Source organism: Musca domestica, unplaced genomic scaffold (assembly GCF_030504385.1).
Source record: "Musca domestica strain aabys unplaced genomic scaffold, Musca_domestica.polishedcontigs.V.1.1 32, whole genome shotgun sequence".
NCBI classification, from domain to species: Eukaryota; Metazoa; Arthropoda; class Insecta; order Diptera; family Muscidae; genus Musca; species Musca domestica.
Genome location: NW_026712311.1, coordinates 4,728,006 through 4,738,456, shown reverse-complemented (window position 1 = coordinate 4,738,456; position 10,451 = coordinate 4,728,006). Strand labels below are relative to the sequence as shown.

Sequence of the window (10,451 nt, the reverse complement as noted above, 5' to 3'; positions counted from 1 at the left end):
GAAAGGTCTTCTATCCATAGACGATTTCTTTTTCCTTGGCATTTTCCTAAAATGTATGGCAACCAAATTTACGTTTCTAAGGCCCCATAGATTATACTTTTTAAATTGAAATCCCCAACAGATATTTTTAGTGTCACTTGTAAATAAAATACTCTTTGAAGCGGAGTTTGTGTAAACTGCTCCGGTGTATTTAAAAATGTCTTATATTTTTATACCCTCAGCTAGCCATATGGCTAGAGAGGGTATATATTATTTGCTACGACCAAAAATTGCCTCATCGAAAGGACGGTCTTAGACCCTAAGTCTCTCTGGACCAAATCCATTTGAGAACTTTTGGAGTCGATCTAGTGATGTCAGACCGGGTTGGTCTGTCTGTCTAGCTGGTGTGCACGATAACTCTTGAAGGGAGTATCTGATTTGGTCCAAACTTTATACATCGTAATATTATTATCAAACTTCGATCGAGTTCGGAAATTGATAATACATTTTAGTACTTCCCCCACATAGAGCCGAAATTTTCAAAAAAAAAAAAAAAAATGCACAGAGGGAGAAATGACCCTAGGTCTCTCTGGACCAAATCCGTCCATCCATCTGTGCGCCTAACTGGCTGCCTGGCTGGTGCCCACAATAACTCTCGAAGGGAGTCTCTGATTTGATCCCAACTAGATACATAGTAATATTATTATCAAACTTAGATCGAGTTCGGAAATGGGTAATATTGGTCCACTCCTTTTGGTATCTCCCCCACAAAATGTCGTCATTTTCAAAGAAAATAATTTACTGCGCAGAAAGAAAAGGACCCTAGGTCTCTTTGGGCTAAATCCGTTTCATGACTTTTGGAATCGGTCTAGCGATGTCCGTCCGTCTGTATGCCTGACTGGCTGGTGCTCACGATAACTCTCGAAGGGAATCTCCGATTTGATCCAAACTTGGTACATCGTAGTATTATTATCAAACTTCAATCGAGTTCGGAGATGGGCAATATCGGCCCAATCCTTCTGGCACCTCCCCCACAAAAGGTCAATATTTTCAAAAAAAAAAAAAAAAAAAAAAAAAAAAAAAACTGCACAGAGAGAGAAAAAGGACAATCCGATTTTGCTTCAACTTTGCAAATCCTAATATTTTCATCAGTGCTAGGTCGGGTGTGAAAATGGACAATAGCGGTCCACTCCAACTAGTACATTCTTCAACAACGGGTCAAAATTTTGAATATTTTATAGCTGTTATAAAATGCGATGTAGGAGTCCGATTTTCTTAGAATTAAACACATCGCAATATTTTTATTAACCCAAGGTCTGGTATGAAGATGGAATATCTCGGCCCACTCCTTCTGGTATCTCCCCAACAAAAGGGTCAACATTTTGAATATCCATGAAGCTCGTGAAACGAACATCCGATTCCACTCAGACTTGATTAATTTCAATATATCTCTCAAAACAAGATCTTTTATAAAGATGGTAGAGATCAGAAAATTGCTTCTGGTACCTCCTCCACAAGGGGTCAAAGTGTTGAATAACTGAAACGATTAAAAAATCCGAAATAAGTACCCTGCTCCCTACATATATTTCACACATCACAATATTTTTTATTAACCAAAGGTCTGGCGAGAAGATGGAATATATCGGTCCACTCCTTCTGGTACTTCCCCCACAAGGGGTTAAAATTTTGAATATCCTTGAAGCTCATAAGTCGGGAAATTAACATCCGACACCATTCAGACTTGAAAAATCTCAATATTTCTATCAGCACATGGTATGTTATAAGGTTGGTAGAGATCAGGCGATTTCGTATGGTACCTCCCCCATAAGGGGGGATTTTTACCAATACTAGATCTGATGAGAAGATGGACCATATCGGTGAACTCCTTCTGGTACTTCACCCATAAAAGGGTTAATACTTTAAATATCCACGAAATCCGAACTAAGCGTCCGGTTCTTTTCATATTCCACATATCCCAATATTTTTATAAACCCAAGATGTGCTGTGAAGATGGGATATATCGGTCCGTTCCTTCTGGTACCTACCCCATAAAGGGTCAAAATTTGGAATATCCATGAAGCTCATAAAACGCAAAGTGAACATCCGATTACATTCAAACTTGGCACATCTCAATACTTCGATCAACACAAGATCTGTTATAAAGATGGTGGAGATCGGATCATTCCTTCTGGTACCTCCCCCACAAAGGGTCAAAATTTTGAATAGCCACAACGTTTATAAAATCCGAAATAAGCATTCGGTTCTCCTCATATTTCACACATCGCATTATTTTTAGTAACACAAGATTTGCTGTGAAGATGAAATATATCGGTCCTCTCCTTCTGCCACCTCCCCCACAAGGGGTTAAAATTTCGAATATCCTTGAAGTTCATAATACGGGAAATTAACACTTGATTTCGTTCAGGCTTGGTGCGTCTCAATATTTTCATGAGCATAAGATCTGTAAGAAAGATGGTAGAAACCGAACCATTTTCTTCAAATAATGTTTCAAGATTTTGAGGCAGGTAACAGATTTCAAAATGCCCAAAAAAGCATCCCACTCTCTTCAAATTTTACACACACAAACATTTTTGCTAACACAAGACCTGTTGTGAAGATGCTATATATCTGCGAACCCCTTCTGGTACCTCACGCACAAAGGGTCGCAATTTTCAATACTTTTATCTGTCATAAATTGCGAAACAATTCGGCGATTCTTTACAACTTGCTTTATATAAATATTTCTCTTAACCAGAAACCCGAGCTGAATATGGAATTGATGATGTCGCATAGAATTGGATCTAAATGTTCGATTTTCTTCTAATTTTGTCCATACCAGCATTTTTATTTGTATTAGATGAAGGGTGAAAATGGAATACTTCGGTGCACTATATATCTGCTCCATCACGCACATTTCAACCTTTTCCAAAAAAAATATCACCTATTGAAGGAAGTAAGCAATATAGCACGAACTTGGCACTTCCCAATATTTATATCATATTTATTTAGGTCCGATACGAAATGGACAATATTGCCCCATTCCCTCGGAACCTACTTCATAGAAGATCAACAATTTGAATAATCATAACAGAAACCAAACTATATTTAAATAATCGGACATTGGCTGATACTTTGAAAATTGTTTAAATTTAATCTATTTTTGTGTAGCCACTTACCTAATTAATGCCTTAACATTGATTAAACGCATGTTTTCGAATTTTCAACACCTTACCTGTGCAAACTACAACAAACACGTACAAAAAAGTCCGCATCTGACGACGATTATCTTCAGCAATGATAATACACAGCGTATACTCCACTTCAACGAATTCCGCTCATCATCCACTTTTCGTTCGGCTTTGTAGACAACCTGTTTTCATCATTGATTCAACAACCAGCCAGGCTAGCCTAGCCAGCCAGTAGCTGTCTTCAAATCCTAGTTTAAGACTGTTTCTTAACAATCTATAATTTATGTTCGGCCATTCATTAACATACATCCATCCATGGCCATGGTGGGCTGGAGACAGCCAAAAGGGCCAGGTACACATACACTGAGAGAAATCCGGCATTAACTCTTTTTGCATTCAGGATCTTCAAAAATTAAATAAACAAAACACAAATTGTTTTAATTTTGTTATCATAATTATCGCCAGCCCATGGCAAAGTCATTTACCTTTTTTAGGGCCAACTCAGACAATGATTTGTTGAAAAATATTCCAAAAATGTCCGACTCATGATATTTTCGTTGCTACTTTTTTGTAAAAAAAAAGGTTTTTTATTTGTCACAGTATCAATTAATCCTCGTTACGCATTAAGCGATTTAATGCCAGAGGGGAAATATTGACAAAATGTCGGATGCAATTTGAGAAAAGTCGATTATGTGATACACTACAATGGGTGTTCTTACATGGCATTTTAAAAGTCTAAATTTCTACAAAAAAAAAAAAAACTTCACAGAAAAAAAGTAGTTCTCATAGAGGAATTTCTAAAAAAACATCACAGAAAAAATAGATCAGAAACAAATTTTTCATAGAAGACCGCGAGTTCCTCTCTATGTAGACACAACGGTCCATTCCATGAAAACACAACATCTTTTTCTACGAAGACGCAAAGTTCTTATCTTTAAGGACCAAACAATGGAAAAAAAATCCTTCAAAATAATTTCTTTACCTTGAAACCCGTTTAAAAAATTGTTCCGTAGGAAAAAATAAACTTTGCAAAGACTCCCAGGATCTCTTTAAAGAGTTCTTCTTTTGGTGAAAGGAGCTTCTAAAGCTGTAGAACCTGCAAAAAGACATCCACAGGCAAAGGACTATTAAATCTTCTACAAGAATTTACAAAATGTGCTTTACTATGAAGGACCTTTTAAATGCTCTACTTCCTAAAGAGATCCTATAAAGTTGCATTGAAAACTTTGCATGCAATTTATTAAAAGCTTTAAGACACAAACACGAAGATAAATATTTTGGAAGGGGCTTCTATAGCTGGAGAACCTTTAAAAGGACATAAAAGCTTAAAAAGTTCTTCCAAAGTAAATGTTGTATACAAAAAAAATGGAAGATCCTTTGCAAGGAATTTCATGGCAAAAATAGAATGTTCAAAAAGACTACTGTGGATAGATGAAACTTCTTCAGGACTTCTATAGACAGATAAGCATTTAAAATAATTCAAATAGACAGCAGGACGTTCAAAGAGTATTCTGTAGACAAAGGAACTCTGTAAACTTCTGATAAAGAATTCTATGTGTTGCAGATATTTGAAAAGGATTTCTATGTTAGAATCGTGAAAAGGAACTCTTAAAGGCAAATCTCTTTCAAAACCCTTTGGTGAGCTATCGATAAGTTATGAATAAACTATCGATGACCTATCGATAAGTTATCAATGATCTATCAATAAGTTATCGATAATCTATCAATATGCTTTCGATAAGATGTCAATAAGATTTCGGTAAGTATAGATGATATACCGTGTAGTTTTCGATAAGTTATCACAATTTTATCGTTGAGCTTTCGATAAGTTATCGATGAACTACCGCAAAATTTATCGACAATTTAGTTTTTGTTTAGTTAACAGTCGAAAAGCTATGCATACAGGAATTAACGATGAGATATCTATAAGCTACATACTAGTTATCGATGGGCGTTCGACGGGCTATCGATATAATATCGATATTCACGAGCTTTTGACTAGCTATCGATGAGCTATTTGTGAGCTATAAATTATTTATGGACGTGCTATCGCTGGGCTATCAATCATCTATCGATGAGCGAATGACACGTTATCGATTAAATATCAGCAATTTATCTACTTGTTATCTTCGTTTCATCAACGATAAATCGATAGGCAATCGATAAGTTATTAAGGAACTATCAACAAGCTAACGATGTTTTATCGAACTATCGATGTCATATACCTTATATCGATTAACTATCGACAAGACTCTAAAATCGATTTATCATTGATTATACCCTCAGCCATATGGCTACAGAGAGTATATACAATTCGATACGGTCAAAACGTGCCTAGTCGCAATAACGGTTTTAGACCCTAGGTCTCTTTGGACCAAATCCGTTTCATAACATTTGGTGATATAAGGGTCCGATTATCTTCAAATTTCACACATCCCAATACTTATATTAACCCAAGGTCTGATGTTAATATGGAATATATCAGTCCACTTCTTCTCGTACCTCCCACACATGTGGTCGAAATTTTCAAATAAAAAAGTAGTTTTTGCATAGAAAGAGAAACAATAATCCGATTTTGCTCCAACTTTGCTAATCCTAATATTTGCGTCAGTGCCAGGTCTGGTGCGAAAATGAACAATATCGGTCCTCTCCTTCTGGTACCTCACCCACAAAGGGTCAAAGTTTTAAAATTACAACTCTTATAAAATGTGATGTTAGAGTCCAATTGTCTTCAAATTTCGCACATCTCAATATTTATATTTACATAAGGTCTGGTGTTGAGATGGAATATATCGATCCACTCCTTCTGGTACATCCCCCACAAATGGTCGAAATTTTCAAAAAAAAAAAAATCTGCACAGAAAGAGAATCGATAATTCGATTTTGGGCTAACTTTGCAAATCCTAATATTTACGTGAGTTCTAGGTCTAGTATCGGTCCACTCCTTCTGGTGCCTCCCCCACAAAGGGTCATAAAACGCTAAATTACCATCCGATTCCACTCAGACTTGGTGCATATCAATATTTTCATTAACACAAAATCTGCTATAAAGATACCATTTCTTCTGATACCTCCCCACATAGGGTTCAAGATTTTAAAAAAACAAAACGCTCAAGGGATTCGAAGGAAGCATCCCAATGCATCCATCCACATCCTTAAATTTCTCACATACAAACATTATTGCAAGATCTGTTGTAAAGATGATATACATCTGCCCCTTCTGGTACCTCACCCACTAAGGGTCACAATTTCCAATACTTATATCTGTCATAACTTGCGAAACAAGTCGTCGATTCTTTACAACTTGCTATATCTAAATATTTCTCTTAACCAGCATTCTGATATGAATATGTAATTTGTCGGAATTTATGATTTCGCATAAAATTGGATACGGATGTTCGATTTCCTTCAAATTTTGCACATATCATTATTTTTTATCTGTATTAGATGAAGTATGAAAATGGAATACTTCGGTCTCTGTTACCTGACGCATATTGTAATTTCCTGAAAAACAGCGAAAGAGATATAATACGAAGGGAGTGTTTTCGGGTAGTAGTTTCCGAATATTAGGACTTATAGGCAAAAAGAGGTTTGGATTTGGAATTTCTTTTTTCTGAAAATGTATTATTCATCCTTAGAGAAATTACAGATAATAAGGCCTATAGTGCCGGAACTTAAAAAAATATATACAAACAATATTATTTTGTTGTTGAAAAATAGTTAGGCTTAATCCCATTATTGTTGTTTTTACAAAAACAACAATTGTTTATAAGTGGAGAAAGATGGTAATGTTTACAAGGGGTAAGACAGGGAATTAATTGGTTTTGGAGAGAGCCACTTTTGGCTATCTGTAGAGCCTGTATCAACCGTTAAGGCGCCAATTTGCTTTTTGCTGGCTACAATAGTAACACTTACTCTTCACACCCTTCTTTCGTTATTCAAGCCAATGTTCTATGCTATAGGTCGCTATCTAATATTGGGTTGTTTTTGTTTCTGGAAAATCCGCTATCATAGAGTCCCTTTCCGCATAATTCACTTAGAACCTTTCGATAGAGCTAATTAAAGTTTCATAATGCCACCCTCCATATTTGCCTTCAATTATTGCCACAAGACCCCGAGGCACAATTATTTTTACTTTGATTTATTGGAATTCCTAAAGACACTATTGTCAATGAGCCTGCCTTTGAGGCAGTCACTTTGTCACTTCATTGGGAGCTGGGTGTTAATTTGCTATATCATGTTCTTTGGAGGCTTAACTAAAGACAATTCCTGTTGAGTCAAAATGGCAACAAATGACAAGCGGGCCAAAGATAACCAAAAACGACACACAAAAAAATCAATCAAAATTTTGTCATGCTTCAATTTGTGGTGATTGAAATGTTTTCGATTTTCTACTTTTGAAAAAGCCAAAAAAAAAAAAAAAAAAAAAAAAAAAACCAAAAATTCTGCGAAGTTGTTCGAGTCATTATCTGGCCATTGTTCAATGGTTGATTCATTATTTTCTGTGGCCGCCTCTGTCACTTGAAAACATTGGAACATTTCTTATTGAAATTTCTTTTACCCAACACCACCAGTACCACCTCCACCTACTCTCTTTATCTTTTTTTAATGTTGATAAATGATGCGGACCTCCTGTTCTTGTTGTACGTTGTTTTTTTTATTATTTTATTATTATTGTTATTTTTTATTTTTGTCAAATTAATAAGTTAATTTATTAAATGGGGTCACTTCAATTAAAATCGAGTAGGGCAGCAATTCAAATCAATTCTATTTCTGCCACTACAAAACGATCGAGTGCTGCAGATAAGCCTGTGTGGCATACTTCTTAAGAGGAGACATATTTGGACGTGTGTGTGTGAGTGTGGGGATCGCGTGATGATTCACTTGAACTTGTTGCGAGGAGGGGGGATTTTCTTTTCAATCACGATTTTTGTTGAGAGATATGCGTAATTGTACGGTAACGGTAACTGGAACGGTATGCAAAACAAAAGACTTAAGACACAAACATTGTTGTTTACAAATGGAAATTAAAAAATTATTTTTTGCGGAGAAAAATTAACTTTTACCAAAACTTGGAACTGCATATGAGTAATAGAATTTCTTCAAAACATAGAGGAGATCAAGATCGATCGCTTAGGATTTTTTAAAAAATTGAAAGAAGCCATTGTAAGAAAATTTGTCTCTATGCCTTCCTCATCTTAGATGAAGAGTAAAGGGTCTTCAAATAAATTTCTCCAAAAATGTCAAAATAACCCGAATTTTACTATAGTTCCGAAATGGTTAATAAAGATCGGAAGGGCAATTTAAGGTATTTTATAAACAAAAAATATATTACAGAAGGGAGCACACATTACATATTTCGCTCAATAAAAACGGAATATTTAAAATTTATAAATTATCTAGAAAAAGGTGGAACCCATAGCACAAAATTAAAAATTATGCGTGGGTCAAGACAAGCCTCTACTGAAGGGGATCAGTGAGTTTGTTTACTACGAAATTTAGTTTTAAAGGGCCATTGAATGACTTTCTCAGCCGTGGATACCATTCCATCTATGTCAAATCGAGGACATTGATAGACGAATTGATTTTTAATATTTGGCCTCCTCATAAAAGTTTAAAGAAGACCTTTTGGCCTTCTACGAAAATACTTTTTGGCCTTCTATGAGCAGACCTTCCTATCTTTAATGACAAGACATTTAAGCCTAATATGAGACAATACCTCCTGGTCTTCTATGAGAAGCCCTCCTGGACTTTTACGAGAGGACGTGTCGGACAAAAAACCTTCAGCTCTTCTATGAGAGAAGTCCTACCCGCCTTCTATAAGAAGACCTTCAGCTATTTTCTCCAAGCCTTCTATTAGAAGGTCTTCAGCTCTTCTATGAGAAAACCTTCAGCTCTTCTATGAGAAGACCTTCAGCTCTTCAATGAGAAGACCTTCCCCCTTCTATTGGAAGACCTTTCGGCCCTCAATAAGAAGACCCCCTGTCCTTCAATTGAGAAAACTTTCCGGCCTTCTATAAGAAACAGGCCAAGCCTCATAGCATATAGAACTTTATAGCAAATGGATACAAATTTGTATATTTTTAAGATTTTAATTCTTTATTAATATATATTAGCCTGAGGACAAAATTAACTCAGACTCTCAAATTATTTCACTATCTCCCTTCACTATACTCCATGTATGAATCTAAAATTTGTTTTCTTTAACTTTATCTTCCAGATAAATGTGGATGTTTTCTGTCTCTGTTTTAGTGGCCCATCCTTAACATATGCAATGCATTTTGTGTTTTTAGCCATCTGAACCCCACAAAGTCCAACTGAGCCCCATATCACCACAGCTATTTCATTTACAGATAAAGCATTTTAGTGTTCATTTGTAACGTTAGGGGGTAGATTATTTCATATAGATGATCCATATGTTCCACAGATATGCTAGGCATTATATTTTTATTTTAGAGTGTCAACTCGAAAAGGGGCCTATCAAGAGTTTCTTTTTATACCCTCCACCGTAGTATGAAGGGTATATTAAGTTTGTCTTGTCGCTTGTAACACCTCGAAATATACATTTTAGACCAAGGTGTATATATTTTTGATCAGTATAAAATTCTATGTCGATTTAGCGATGTCCAGAAAACTGTCTGTGCAGGTCCATGTCTTCGCATAGTCCCCATATAACGGTACCTCCCGATATGTGGTATTCACCGAATTTTGATTTCAAGCTTCGCATTTGAATATTGTAATGGCTTATGACAAAGGTTGCCTATGTAGGTCCACGTCGTCGTATAGACTTTTTAAAATTTACTAATTGAGATTTTTTTTTGAAAATTGCCAAATTCGTTATCGATGGTGAAGGGTATTCAGCTTTTTTACTTGTTCTATAGAAACAAGTTAAAAAGTATCAGTCGGCCTTACTGACAGCTTTATACTACAGCCAATGTTCGATTATTTAAATATATTTTGTCTTCTATGGATACAGGGCCTCTTTTGAGCTCATGAAAGCTTATCTTTCCTGAATCCTATAGAAGGTTTCATAGGAGCTCTTCGTCTTTTATTCTATATTTGGAGAATACTCCCACTTTTTATACCCTCAGCCATATAGCTAGTTATACCCTCGACAATAGGTATATATCATTTGATACAGTTTCAGGACATTTGGAGTCGATCTAGCGATGTCCGTCTGTCTGTCGGTTTTTGTCAAACTTAGATCGAGTTCGGAGATGGATCAGTCCACCCCTTCTAGTACCTCCCCCACAAGAGATCGACATTTTCAAAAAATATATTTTC

General features: G+C 35.9%; 1 protein-coding gene across 2 annotated transcripts in view; it reads right to left on the bottom strand.

The window, feature by feature from the left end:
• The window catches only part of LOC101900142 (circadian clock-controlled protein daywake), a 396,529-nt gene that overhangs the window by 321,481 nt on the left and 64,597 nt on the right, over positions 1-10,451 (bottom strand). The gene's annotated exons all lie outside the window — the stretch shown is intronic.